Here is a 10,563-nt window from a genome sequence, read left to right as displayed (position 1 = left end):
TTTGTCAGTCTTCATGCTAAAATGAAGATGTATATGGCTAGAGTAGTTCCAAGGGAAAAGACATACTAGATGACTTTGTCATTAAAAAGACATAAACCTAGAATTATCATAAAGTGACCTTTCCGTATTTTCTATCATGAGAAAATTGGCAACACCAATTTATTGGTTATTTTAGGATTTCCAGTCAGGTACTAAGGAAATTAGATGCTGGGAAATCAGTAGCCTGACTCCACGTGTGTCTTTCAAATCATTGAAGTCACTTCAGTAACATCCCTCATGACAATGAATGTGAGCAGCACAGATTTGCACAAGAGCTTGCAGGTGTGAAAGCGATGCTGAGGCCCATGTGTTTTCCTAAAGCTGGTAAACGTGGATAGATCATCTTGAAACCAAGTGGGTTATTTTCTCAGAGCATATCAAGTGGAGAGTTCTTTCTATGAACTAAGGATTACATTTAAAGAAATGGAAATGAAAAGTTTTTTCTCCTGTAATATTTGAAAACTTGTTCTTCCATATGCAATAAGATCTTAAAATTTAAGGCAATTTTGACCTTCACTCAGCCTCTTGATCCCTGGAGGAATTTGAGATTAGTAGTAGTCTTGCTGATTCTGCTTCTTCTCCAGTGGAAACACATGGGGAAGATTCTATTACTACCTATGGAGTTATTTATGTAATAGATTGTTCTGTGCAACACACAGCACAAAACAAAACCCCAACCACAGATACTAGCCTTCTAACACTGCCAATATATGACCCAACAGGTCAGTCACAAAGCAAATTTCCTAGTGTAGGAATGAAAGTTGTGAGTTGTAAATCAGGATCATCCCAATAGAAGAGTTGAAGATAAGAGAAAAAGGCAAGGAGAAAAAAGAGGAAAAGGCTGTGCAGCATACATCAGAGAAGAAATATTTTTCATTCTCAGAGCTATCCAAATAAAACTACGGCAGAAGCTGAAAAGCAAACTTTAAACCCACTGGTAGAAAACACAATTCTCAATCAAAGGAAGTTGCCTCCCTGCCCTGAACTGGAGTCCTGACAGCAAATGTTTGCTGGGATCATGATTATATAATTACAATAGAAAGGGTTAGTTAAGAATGGCTGACGACACAAAACAAATGAAAGACAACCAGGGTGGATTTTGAGCTCTAATACCCCAGGCCAAGGGAAGCATTCAACACTCTCTCTGCCTGTGTGGCCCTCTTCTTCTTGAGCTTCCATATTCTTAGTCATTCACTTGTTGTCTGCATCCCATTGTTATCCTGCACTGATCTGTGACCGAACCAGAATGGGTTCTTCCTTAAATTTGCTGTTTTTTAAACTAATTATTGAGGATTCTGTCCCTCTGCAACTGCCTACAATAGGCAGGCTCGCCTTTAACTGCATTTCCACACCTGAAATTATACCTATTGCTAATTTGCTTCTGCACAAATCTGTGTCAGATAAAACCTTAGAGAAGGGTCTGTCTTCTTGCTCTGCTTTACACTACAATGATAGTGTGGATTATGTAAAAACATTCTGATGTTTTAGCAGAAAGACAACAACCTGTAAAATCGGGGGAAAAAATTAACCATTCTGTATAAGTCGCTGATTCTGTGGTACACTATTAGATAATCCTCAGTGTTTCATGTCCACTCTGAGGGAATTAAACTTGAGATAGTTAAGACAAGTGCTATGAGACAGCATTTAAAACATACATACTTTTGGGGGGCTCCTTAGTTATGATTAAGTCTCAACACATGACTTACAAAGATTAATACACTACAGTAAGAAAACGTAAATTAAAATAAGTTAAACATTAGGCAGAAGGAAAATGTAGTAAAGAATCAAATGGACCAAAGACTGAAGTCAGTGAAAGACACATCTGTTAAATCTTATACATTTCCATGTGATGATTGTCAATTAGGCTCTGAGCTTTCTAGTAGCCAACATAAAGGGACAAGCATGGCCATAGCTTGGTCATTCCAAGTTTGTAATCCTGGACATGACTATTTAAAGGAATGTACAGCATTTTATTTCACTGAATATTCAACTATAATTGTTTCAAGTTCAACTCTGTGTAGTCAGCGTTAGGCATACTCCATCCCTGGCAGAAGAGCAAGAGCTTAAACATTCACTGCATGAAAGAATGACTATAAATCCTAGATGAAAATTTGACAATATTAAAATAGTAAACTCCGAATTTCTCATTGAAATCCTTTAGCAGAATTAACTGCTTACAATCACCCTGAAGGTCTTTGGCTTTCGCCTATCTATGACCATAATCAACTCAGAATGGTTCCCATCCAGGCCTTTGCAGATCTTCTTCTTGTTTTCTAAATATGATTGTTTACTCAGTAAATTATGCAATGAATCCAGAATTATCCTATTGGTATTTTATAAGTAACCACTTGGTGCTGAAACTCTCCAAATCTTATTATTCCAATTATATCTTTTAATGCATTTTATTATATGTTACAATACCTATTTGGCAGATCCTTATTTTTAAGATTTATTCTTCATAAGTATAAGATTACAAGGTGTAAAGAAAACAGTGCAATACCATTTATAGTATATGCGTGTGCATTTATCTCCTGGAGTCATAAATTCATAATCTCATTCACATGTAAAATGTGTATGGTTAAGATGTGAGTAACAGCATGGAAGAGGGGGAAACAGGTCAGAGATAATGAGAAGGAAAAGAGAACATATAAAAAAGGAAATGTATTGTTTAAGCCATTTAGAGTAATATTTTGTTTCTGATTCTTCATTAAAATCACAAAGCAGTTTCTGAATATGAGCGTAATTGTGTATGCCTCTTTATTTGCAATAATTTTATTTTGGCGCTTCGAATTGAATCACCCATTAAGATATTGTTTTAGTTGCTGAATTTATTAAATCATTTGAAACAAATCATGTAAGGAGATAGGCATGCTTCCTAAGAAATCTGTTCTGCGCAAGAGAAGTGTACTTCATTTTAACAAGGCATTCACAAGCCTGTTGCTAGATTCCAAAACAATTCTACTGTGTGGCATTCACACAACCAGTCTATAAAAGTACCGATTTAGTTCTGACGCGTCAAGCATAAATTTGAGTTTGAAAGTCTCACCTGACTGAGTTTTACAGCTGTCCGTATTGTTCTATGATAAAAGGTAACATTTGGGCCATTGTGGATAAGCTGGTGCTATATTTTGAAAATGTTCACATTTCCTTTGTTCTGGTTCAATTTTGATGTCCAGATCATCTTCTTTCACCTATTAACACATTCATTTTACCATCACAGCCTGCACAGTAGTGTATTTCATAGACTGGGTGCTTGCTGGACATATTTCACCCAGGCTCTGTATATCATGTCCAACCAACACGTCAGAGCATAGAACTGGCTTAGAGGTGACTTTTAGAACCTGTGAGAGCCTGTGAGGAAAGCCAAAGAAGAGAGCTGAGTAGCACACACATCCCCAACAATCAGCAGCGGTCTTCTTCTCTGACTGAGACTGCAGCTTATGAAAGAGCACATGGCAAGTATTTAAGAGCAAAGAAGACAGATTCCTAACCAGCCAGATCGGCCAAATAAGCCCTGTTGATTGCTGGAGTGAGAGATCACATCCAGATTCACCTCATGTCTGGTCATGAGTTATATCAGTATTACTGGAATGTCCAATGGGGAAAACAAGAACAGGAAGGAGCAAGAGACAGCACTAAGGCAACCATATAATTTATTACTAAGACTGGAACATTTATGTTCATAACAAAAGGGGGATACTAATAATTACACTGGGAAAACAAGCATAAACCAGGACAGTCCCGGGAAAACTGGAATGCATGATGCCCTTAGATAGCACTAACCCAGTTACTTCCTTCAAAAAGATTCATATCTTAATATAGGAAGCCTGATAAATAACGCACAATCTGTATAAATCAGTAAAGCGTGAGGAATGTAAGTTTAGGAGTGCGTTGGGGAGTGGGAGAGTCAGTATGATTAATATTATTTGGAGAAATAGTTTCAGTTGCCTATAATTGGGGAATGAATTGATTTAGAATCAGAAACTCTTATCAGTTCCAATGAAGGCACTCTGGGAGGTAAATAAAGTGAGAGTAAATAATGTTCTTACTTGTTCCTCTTGGGATATGTGTAGTATTAACCCTTTCTGGCCACTAGGGGACCACTTAGTACTTTGCACATTGCATTGAACTGCTTATACTGTTCTGCATGTAGATTAAAGAAAGACAACAGGATGCTAATAACATCAGGGTCCTGTGACATCTCTTGCCTATACAGCACATGCTGGCAATTGATTCTATGATACTGTTGTCTAGTTGCTTCAGGTTTGTTAGTTTGGTCTTTTCCAACTCATGGACTTCTTAGATGTGTCTGAAATCTTTGGTACATCCAGCCAAATGTCTGAGGCAGAGTGGCATGCTCAGTAAGAATTGAATCCATATTTTTTCTTTTTTTGATTTGAATAATAGCCCTATCTGGGAACTCACATGGTCCTTCCCTAAGTGTTGAATTCTGATCTCAGGTAATAATGTGAGCCCTGGGGATGACAACAGCAAAAATAAATTAAAATTATTACATACCTACTAGGTACCAAATACTATGTATTTTATATATATATATATGTATATTGTTCCTAACCTTAATTTCTCCCAAGGAAGTATTATTTCTCCTCATATTAGAGATGAAAAAACTGGGATTTTAATTAAAGTACTCACCCAAGGCCCAAAACATATAGATGGGGTAAAGGTGAAATTTGAATCACTGTCCAAAGTCCATTTGCTTTTCCCTGTTCCACAACAGCTAGGGAGAAAAGACAACTAATCATCTGGTTCTTGTCATGATGACCCTGAATCCTAGTTTCCAAACAGAAACTCACAAACAGGAACTCTCTTCCTGACGGACTCTATACAGAAAACCCTACGCCATGATATCTGCCTCATGAGCTCTCGCACATCCTCCAACATCACCTCCTGACTGGGGAATTCAGGGAGTCATACTGGAAGGAATCTCTGTGCCATCTCAGGCACAGAGGTACCAAAGCATGTGACAGGTGCCAGGACTTCAGCACCCTCAAAAACCTCACTGTCTGATGCTATTTGATATGTATAATGGACATATTGTTTCATTATTTTTAATTTTATTATTTTTGTTGTGATTTTATATAGCTCTTATGCAGAGTTCTATAGACAGATCCGATAGATAGATAGACAGTAAATAGATAGATAGTAGATAGACAGACAGATAGACAGAAAGTGGTGGATAGATAGCTAGATAGACAGATAGACAGAGAGTAGATGGATAGAGAGATAGAAAGAAAGAAAGATAGATAGATAGATAAGTAGGTAGGTAGGTAGGTAGGTAGGTAGATAGATAGATGATAGAGAGACAGCTTGCTTCTAAGCCACAACCACATGTTGTACAGCCTCGTGGCTACCACGACGTCAACCCATGTGGAAATTCTGGAGCAAGCACACCCACTAACCTCAAGTGAGACCACTGTCATCATACCCATCACACCATATTGCAATTTTTAAAAATTCAACATACCTGAGAGCTGTGAGAGGACAAGGCCATGCCTTATTCATCTCTGAATTCCCAGTCCTCAGCATACTTACTGGTACATAGCAACAAAGAAATATAGAAAAGTGTGCCATCCAGATATCACCTGAGTGCCTATTTTATTTCCAGTGGAAAATCCAATGCCTTCCTGGAAATCACCAGGGAGCTCTCTAGCTACAATTCCTTCTTGAAAATACTAGCCTGCGACTTCTTCTGTGCCCTGCATGGGGCAGCAGCTCTTTTACCTCTGCCCTGAAATTGACCCAAATAGCCTTTCCACAGAGAGGTTTCATATCACAGCAACATCAACACAAACAACTGGAACTGAGTATCAGACATCCCACTGAAAAGTCCCTCAGCAGCGTTGCCATGTTTCCCTGACGTCCGTTCTCTCTTCTCTCCACTCTTCAGTGTCTGTTCATTTCTAATGCAGAGCAATTGAGCTATTTCTTTTGTTTCCTTTTCTCCTGCTATTCCAGGTGCTAAGGTATCACCTGTAATCCTAAGGGACTTAAAGAATTATTTTCAGAAATTAAAGTCTTTACTAACTCTTAAGATAAGATATAAGTTTTAATCTCACAATGGAAGGAAGGAAAGGAGTGAGAAGAAAAGAAGGGAAAGACTGAGAGAAAGAAGAAGGAAGAAAGGAGTATGGATGCTGCTCACAACTCATGGCTATTTAGTCAGTATACAGAGAAATTGTGTTTCAGTCTCGAAACTACTATCAACCTCTTACTAAACCAAATAACTTACCTGGGGTATAGATTTTCTTTCTCTTCTTCCTGCCCTCCCCCTCCTTTCTCTTTAATTACATGTAATCAACATAAAGAGCACATATTTAAAGTGTACAGTTGGATTCTTTGAGACATGTATACACCTGTAAAATCATCATCACAATCAACATAATGAACATATCCACCACCCCAACATTCCCTCAGCCTCTCTGTAAACTCACTAGACCCTACTCATCCCCTACCCCCTAAATAAATCACTCATCTCTTTTCTGTCACTATATATTAATTTACATTTCCTAGAATTTTACATAAATGAGATCATATGGCATTTACTCTTTTTTGTCTAGCTTCTCAGTCTACATAATTATTTTGAGATGCATCAGGTTTTTGTGTATATTAATAGTTCATTATTTTTCTCTGCTGCAGAATTCCATTGTATGGATATATCAAAATTTGTTCATCGCTTCATCTGTTCATGAACATTTGGGTTATTTCCAATTTGGACTATCACAAATAAGACTGCTATGAATATTCATGTACAAGTCTTGTTATGTTTTCATTCCTCTTGGGTAAATATCTAAAAGTGGAATGGCTGGATCACCTGATAAGTATGCATTTACCTTTTTAAGAAACCACTAAACTGTTTCCCAACATTGGTTGCACCATTTTATGTGCCCAGTGGCAGTGCACGAGGTTTCCAGTCCTTCTAGATCCTTGTCTACGTTATGAATGGTCAGCCTTTGAAATTTTAGCCATCCTGATAGTTGTGGAATGGTATCTTGAGGTTCTTTTAGCTTGTAGTTCCCTGGTGTCTAATGTTGTTGAACATCTTTCATAAGCATCTATGCCATCCTTATATCTTCTTTGGTGAACTGTCTGTTCAGATCTTAGCCCATTTTTAATTGGGGTGTTTGTTTTCTTATTATTGCCTTTTAGAATTCTTTATCTATCCTAGACACAAATCTTTAACAGATAAAAGCTTTGCTAATATTTTCCCCCAATCTGGGGCTAGTCATTTCATTTACTTAACGGTGTCTTTTGAAAGGTAGAAGTTTTTAATTTTAATAAAGTGCAAATTATCAATTTGTTCTTTTATAGATCCTCCTTTTTTTTTTTTTTTGTCATATCTAGGAAGTCACGACCTAAGCCAAGGTCATACAAATTGTCTCCTTTGTTTTCTTCCAGAAGTTTTACTATTTTAGGTTTCATAGCTAGTCTTATCATCAGTTTGACTTATTTTTTGTTTATGGTGAGAGGTCTGGGTCAAAGTTCATTTTTTTAGTATATGGATAGCCAATTTTTCCAGCACCAATTGTTGACAAGAATACCTTTTGTCCACAGAATTGCCCTTACACCTTTGTCCAAAATCAGTAGTCCATAGACTCTTTAATCCGTTTCATTGTTCTATTGTCTTTCTTGATGCTAATAGCACACTGTCTTAATTGCTGTACCTTTATTGTCTTAAAATCAAAAGGGTTAGCCCTCCAACTTTGTTCTTCTTTTTCCCATGTAAGTATTAAGACCAGCTTGTCAATTTCTACCAATAAAAAAGAAGTCTCGTAAGATTTTGATTGGGATGGCATTGAATTTATACATCAATTTTGGGAGGACGAATATCTAAACAATATTAAGCTTTCAACTCCTGAAAACAGTACAACTTTCCATTTATTTATATTTTTCTTAATTTCTCCCAGAAATATTTTATAGCTTTTTGTGCACAAATTTTTCATATATTTTGTCAGATTTATCCCTATTTTATATTTTTCATGCTATACCATGAGATATTTTAAATTTTAATTTGAAAGTGTATTGTTAGTATATACAAATACATTATATCCTAAAATCTTGCACAACTCACATTATTAAATTTCTTGTAGTTTTTATGCAATTTTGTACATAAATAATCATACACAAATGCAAATAAAAGTTTTACTTCTTCTTTTCTAATCTGGATGATTTTTCATCTTTTCCTTCATTTAGTGCACTGGCTTGAATCTCCAGGGAAGTGTTGAACAGAAGTGGTGAGAGCGGGCATCCTTGTCTTGTTCCTAGTTTTAGGAGGAAGGCATTCGGTCATTCATTGTTAAGTAAGATGTTAGCTATGCGTTTGCCATGGATGCTTTCATCAGATTGAGTAAATTCCTTTCTAATCTTGGTTTCCTGAGAGATATTTTTTTCCTTAATGAGGAATGATGGCTGGATTTTGTCAAATACTTTTTCTAGTGAGATGGTCATAAAGATTTTCTTCTTTGGATTTTCATCGCTGGGATCAATCCTGCTTGGCCATCATGTATTATCCTTTATGTATATAGTTGGATTTGATTTGTTAAAATGCTATTTAGCATTTTTGTGTCTATGCTCATAAAGAATATTGGTTTTCTTTTCTTGCAATGTCTTTGTCAGGATGTGGTATCAGGCTGATTCTGGCCTCATAAAATGAGTTTGGAAGTAATCTCTCCATTCCAAAGGAGAAAATACGCACACATAGTATTCTGAGTTTTGGAGCTATCAAAAATAAATTCAGTTCTCCATATTTAAAAATAGGTATTTTGTGACCTCTTTTTCTTTCACATATTTCTCATATGATATGCTCTCCAGAACCTGGAATTTATGCTCCCCATCTTGAAAAGTAACCAACTTTTACTCTTCTTCTGAAGAGTAACTTCATACTCTTCTTCTTAAAATGAGACTCTGAGAAGAACACAAGCCCAGGTATGTTTTCTTATCACTTTATTGGACAGCAGGACTTTCGCATTTCTTAGTCTTGTCGCTTAACTTTTATCAGTGCGGCCGAAGATGGCTTTAATACAAGCTGAACACTTCTCTACCATCACTGCCATAAAGCCACGTTACTGCGTCACAACCAAAGCCCAAGGAAGCCCCAGACGAAAGGAAAAGGGGGTGGAGGGTGTCTGGAGGAATAAGCAGAGGCTATTCACTACAGATGGGCTGTAACCCAGGCCCAAGAGCAATGAACTCTGAAAAGGGAATAGCTGACAATGGAGCAGAGCTGAGCTTCAAGCTGTGGAAGGAGAGTCTAAAGAAGTTGATATTAATAGGTAAGAAAGAAAGTGGTATTCAAATGATGTCGTCTGGAGCCCAAGCACACCAAAATGTTAATAATAACCACCCCCCGTAAAAAAGTGACTGACCTTAAATTTACCAAAGACCAATTTTTAAGCAGGTCAACAGGAGGGATTTGATACTCTTCCCTTGATGGCAACCAAGAGATTGTCGAGAACAATAAAAGGAACTTTAAAAACGGTCCTGAGTTAGCATACTGTTGGTCATGTTGGTACACTGTTGATCATTTTTAAACTAAAAACAAAATAAATTCTTCTTAAAACCTGGTTTCTTAAACCAATTCCAACATAAGAGTTCTAAACTAAAAAAGGACACGAGAGTCTACTGTACTCGTATCCAAAATCGAATAGTGTCCTCCGGACGAATTTACTGTTATGATTTAATAGCAGACAGGCAGTGGCCTCTAATCTCTCAGCTCATGCCTTTCCCCTTTTGCTCACGTTAGTCTAGTGATAAATGATGTAGAATTTCTGAGAGAGAGAGAAAATTATGCCCAATATAAAAAGTGGTTGAAAAAGCTGATTACAGAGTCATTAGCCCCTGTGGGCTCATTTTATTGCTATAAAGTCATCATTCAAGTAGACATATATTTAGCTTCTGTGGCCTTCATTTGTGGTAAGCAAAATAACCTCAGACAAAAAGGGAGCCCAAGTTCAAGCTTCCTATTTTTAGTGATGTGACAGCCAATTTACTAAATTAGAAAAGCCCAGAGCAGAAGCAGCGAAATGTCATCAGCTGTGTTCCTTGTACTGTGTGCTGCTCAGAGCACATGTGGGGACAGGTTTACTCCCAGAACACGCATTCTACGAGGGACACTTCAAATCCAACATGCGGCCGGAAGAAGGTACCAAGGATGGCGAGGAACTTAGACATCTTGGCATAAGAGAAATAGTTAAAGGAACTGGACATATTTAGACTAGAAAACAGAGGCATATATAGAACAAAAATCTTTTTTATTTAATTTTAGGGCTTAATGTGGAAAACACATTGATTTCTTCTCTACCTAGTCCAAATACTTCAGGGACAAACACTTTCAGTTCAAGATGAACATTTATTCATTCATTCATGCATTCATGCATTCATCCATTCACTCAATATTTATTGATCAAATATAACTTTTCTGTTATTATGCTAGATTCTAAAAGTTAATGGAGAATTTATTAGCAAACACTGCAATTTTAAAAATTGTGAACTCCATATCACTGGTGG

The sequence above is a fragment of the Equus caballus genome, chromosome 8 (assembly GCF_041296265.1).
Source record: "Equus caballus isolate H_3958 breed thoroughbred chromosome 8, TB-T2T, whole genome shotgun sequence".
In the NCBI taxonomy this organism is placed as follows: Eukaryota; Metazoa; Chordata; class Mammalia; order Perissodactyla; family Equidae; genus Equus; species Equus caballus.
This window is presented reverse-complemented; position numbering follows the sequence as displayed.